Raw genomic sequence first — 5,069 nt, 5'->3', positions numbered from 1 at the left:
AGTCCTACAGTGTGGAGATGGTGTTTCAGTTTGTTGCATGTAGAAGATCTGGTGTATCCTAATTATATTGATGTCAAATATTTTTGTAGGCGACATAATTTTATAAGTGACTTGATTGCAAACAAACTGTCCTGGATCTCAAAGATAATAATACATTAATCTAAGAGGTGAAAATCTGGCTTGGATTTATAACTGACATTGTAGTTATTTAAAATGCGTATTTTGTTGTTCAACATTGAATACACTCAAAACACTTACATTAATTTTTGTTGTGGCAGCTGTTGGTTGGCCAGTAAACAATTAACTGTCCATCATCAGTGAACGCGAGAATACTTCACAAGTGTGTAGCTATTTAGGCTGTTCTTTAGCCTTTTCCACAACCCTTGCAAGGGTTGTGGAAAAGGCTAAAGAACAGCCGTATACTGAACACATAAAGTTGAGGAATCTGATGTAAACTGAGTAGCTACACATTTTCTGCAAAACTTCAATGGCCAGCCACTTCTTGACCAGCAAAGTCACGACTTCCATGCTTGTTGCCAACTGAACTTGTAATTCGTGACCATCCACAGTTCCACTATTCTTCTGTCAGCATAAAATTGTAGACAGATTCCTGTCCTGAAGAGTATTACTGCACTGGTAGTTTTGTGCCCAGAACCTTTTGTATTTGGTTGGGGGAAAATAAGATGTTTTCTTGTTCCTTACGCCTGCTGCAGCTATACTACCTGAGTGATTTCTGCAACAGGTGCACAAAATATAGATTTTCTATTCATTGCAAACCTTCAAACAATCCCCAGAATCTAGGGATTCAAAACTAAATGGCTATTGGAGTTACACCAAACCCTTTTTCCCCACCCCGATACGAAAGGTGGTCTGGGAACATAACTACTAGAGTGTATGGTGTAGAACCCCACAGTTACATTGATTTATTTCATGGACTTCAGTGTAATGTGCATGGCTCACATGATTATTTAAGCATATTTCTACTGTTTAATGTTTGGAATTAATAGCTATGATAATTCTGTGTAGTTAAGAACTTGCCAATTTGGTCACAAAAACTTACAACTTTGCATTTGCATAAAAAGTGATATGTTTAGTTGTCAGAAATAGCTAAATTGCCAAATATGGTAATTTCTGGCAACCAAAATTTACCAAGATTGGCAACTTTTGAACTGCTCACTAATTTCTCAGCATCAAAAAGTTGCCACTTCTGGTAACTTTTGGCAAACTAAATCCCACAGTCAATGAGTTTATTGTCCTTTATAAGTAAAAATACAATTACTGCCAGATTTGGTAGCTTTGTAGGCTGGAGCACCATTTGTTGTGGTTGCTCAAAGCAAAACAATAGTTGCCAATTTTCAGTTTTGGCAACTTTTGAACTGCTCATATATGCCAAAGATGGCAATTACGGGCAACAAGAAACTTGCCAGAATTGGCATCTTTCTTCCACTGCCTAAACTTTTTGAGCCATCAAAAGTTGCCGAAAAAGGCTACTTTTGGTTGCCAGAAATTGTCACACTTGGTAATTTCTGAGCAGTCTATTAGTTTTCAAAATTGGATCTGTAACATACCTAAAGTATTACCATAGTGTTAATGTTCATTGTCTAGTTGCACAATAGCCATAGCCACGTATGCCCAATGAAATGACAGCAAGTTCATGGTACTCCACCCAATCGTTATGCCTGTAACATTAATTGTCATCTTCGAAGCCAAGATCCTTACCTGAGTGTGTGTTGTGGACAAGTGTTCTGTAAGTCTTGTCTGGATAATGTCAAGAAAGCTGCCACTGTTACCGATGCTTGCCCTATTTGCTGAGACGAAGTATTTACAAACAAACAAGTTGATAGAGAAGTTAAAAGTCTTCATGAGATGTGCACTAACAAGGAGAGAGGTTGTGAGTGGCAGGGTGAACTGAATGACATCAACAATCACCTTGGCAACAGTGATGGTAGCCAGTCAGTGTAAGGGTGTGAAGTGTTCCAATGAATGTGGGAAGATGTTACAATGACAATGTCTGGCCAGTCATGTTGAAAAAACTGTCCATGTCATATGGTTGACTGTCAACGCTGCTAAATTGCAGGAGAACATCAGTTTATTGAGGGAGAACACAAGGAACAGTGTCCAAGCTTCCCCTGACCTGTCCCAACAAGTGTGAAGTAGGGGCTTCCCTTGTGAAGACCTGGAAGCACACAGGATTAGATGATCCAGTGTGAGTATCACAATGTGGGTGTGAGGGGAGGATGATGCATAAGGACCTGGAGAAACATGCAGATGAGAAGATAAAAGAGCATCTTTCCTTGATCAAATGTCGACTGACTGGTTCTAATAAAGAATTGTCAGGTGCTAAATCACAACTTGCCAATGCAATGAAACAAGTCAATACACACTATGGTTGTAGTACAAACATTTGTTCCACAAGTACCCAATGGAATGTTTTGTGTCGACGTACCATTTTTGTCAATAGCTAACTGGTGTACTGAATTAACAGCTGCAGTGGCAATGATGAAATTAGGTGATCAACTGCATGTGTCTAATAACTCTGACTTTCATGAAAAGAAGGAAGATGACACTGTATGGTATAGCGATTCATTTTAAATTGATAATATTACAAGATACAAAATGTGTATGTATGTTTATCCAGCTAGTAATGGTGATGGTAAAGATATTCACCTGTCAGTGTACCTGTGCCTCATGAAGGGTCTTGACTTTTATTAGAATAAATGACCGTATCTTGATTTGTAACTTTAGAAGGTGTTCTAACCCACCTAGTTCCCTTGTTTGTGCTATATATGGGTAACAATTTGCTACAGACAGATTTATTATGTTATACATAGTCAATATTAGTCATAACTTTATCAAAAAGGTTTGAATTACGTCTAAGGTAGGCACTGGCCCTGCCCCTGGCTCAAATGGACTGATGGGATTAATGATTTTTTATATTTCATGAGCACAAATTTCAGGAGTATTGGGCTGGCAGTTTGGCAACCCAATTTCAGTACAAGGGGGCATGGTGTTGAAATGACACTAGCTTATTTGGAGACACAGTGTGTATTGAGAAGATACGTGAACCACACCTTTAAAAATTGGGGTTAAGACTAGCTCAATTCTTTACTAATTTTTTTGATCTATGGAAAATACAGATTTGCTGAGCTATGAAGCAACTTATTAAGCTGGCATGTTCCCACTACACACATTATCATAATTATATATCTACATACTGGAGTTGTAGGTATACAGTACAAGTTATATCATTATTTTGTTGTGTATTCCCATAGCAAAATTGATTAACTTCCAGTAATACACATCCAATAATGTAGTAATACACACATCACACAGTAATACTATTACAGGTTTGTGTGTAGAAGTTGTACATAAATTGTACAAAACAATACTTACAATAGGGTCATAACTGACAATACTAACTTGAAGATGACGATTGTATTGCTATGTAACAAAGGTATTACCAACACTGTTGACTGCCATACCAAGGATCAATGTTTTTGAAATTCTCCTGTTTGACTTCCTATTGTTCCAAACTTAGTAATCAACTGGTGGGTGGGGCTGAACACTGTGAGGATGTCACCATTAGTAGTTATTATATAATCATCAGGAGTAAGACAAATAGCAAATGGATCGTCACAATTGATCTTCTTAATGAAGTGACCATCATCACTAAACACAATTACTGTCCCAGTAACTATAGTCAGTCACATACACTTAGTCACTGCTATCCAGAGCAATATAACATGAATCCCCAGGATTAGATCCTTTAGAGCCAAATTTAAATAAGAATTTGTTATTGTTGTCAAGTACTTGAACTCTATAGTTACTATAGTCCACCACAAACCTTTAACAATAAATGTTAGTCCTTGAAGATTATTAAATCTAATCCAAAACAGCCAAGCTGTAAAAAAGTGTGCGGCCCTCAGAAAGGCTATGGTGAAAAAAGATGTGAAATCCAAGGTGGCGGCCAAGAAATGGCTGTGATGGTAGGTTAATGGTAAAAATTTAAATAACGACAATTCAGGTGAATTTTTGTGCCACTTCACAAAATTTACCTAAATTGTCATTATTAAAATTTTTACCATTAACCTACCATCACAGCCATTTCTTGGCCGCCACCTTGGATTTCACATCTTTTTTCACCATAGCCTTTCTGAGGGCCGCACACTTTTTTTACAGCTTGGCTGTTTTGGATTAGATTTCATTTCTTTTTGTATTTGTATACCCCAAAGCCGGCCTATGACCAGCTTTGGGACTTTTTTAACCTATGTTTTTTTTCTTTACTACAGGAAGAAGAAAAGATGAAGTAGATGTACTTTAAATATTTTATCAGTAAATGTACAAATTATATATACTGTATAATACATATGTGACCGGATTTGCGAAAAGGGGTCTTCCACACACATCCAATTTGCCAACTTTGACAATTGATAACTTCAGATTGGAAAGAGCTATTGCCTTGCATTTTGGACAGTGGTGAGCACCACTATAGCTGAATACGTGATGAAATTTTCAGGTTAATATGTTACTTGAACACTGAGTTATGGTCTCCAACGGTTACGGAATTGGATGTGTGTGGAAGATCCCTTTTCACAAATCCGGTCACATAATATTATATTAATTACAGAAATCTCCATGGTGGTTTCTTTGTAACTGAACACTCTACAAGGTGACTTCTTCTAATTGCTCTCTCTACAGGATGAATTGGTTGTAGCTGAACGATCTACAAGGTAACTTCTTCTAGCTGATCTCTCTACAGGGTGATGTGTTTGTAGCCGAATTCTGTATAGGTGATTTGTTTGCAGCTGAGCTCTTTACAGAATGGTTTCTTTGTAGCTGAACTCTCTAAAAGGTAACTTCTTCTAACTGATCTTTCTACAGGGCAATTTGTTTCTGGCAGAATTTTCTACAGGGTGATTTCTTTGCAGCTGAACTCTCTATATGGTGGTTTCTTTGTAGCTGAACTCTCTACAAGGTAATTTCTTCTAGCTGATCTCTCTACAGGGTGATTTGTTCGTAGTTGAATTCTGTACAGGTGATTTGTTTGCAGTTGAGCTCTTTACAAAATG

This window comes from Dysidea avara, chromosome 4, assembly GCF_963678975.1.
Source record: "Dysidea avara chromosome 4, odDysAvar1.4, whole genome shotgun sequence".
Taxonomy (NCBI): Eukaryota; Metazoa; Porifera; class Demospongiae; order Dictyoceratida; family Dysideidae; genus Dysidea; species Dysidea avara.
The sequence above is the reverse complement of the archived record's forward strand: the minus strand, read 5'-3'. Positions refer to the sequence as shown.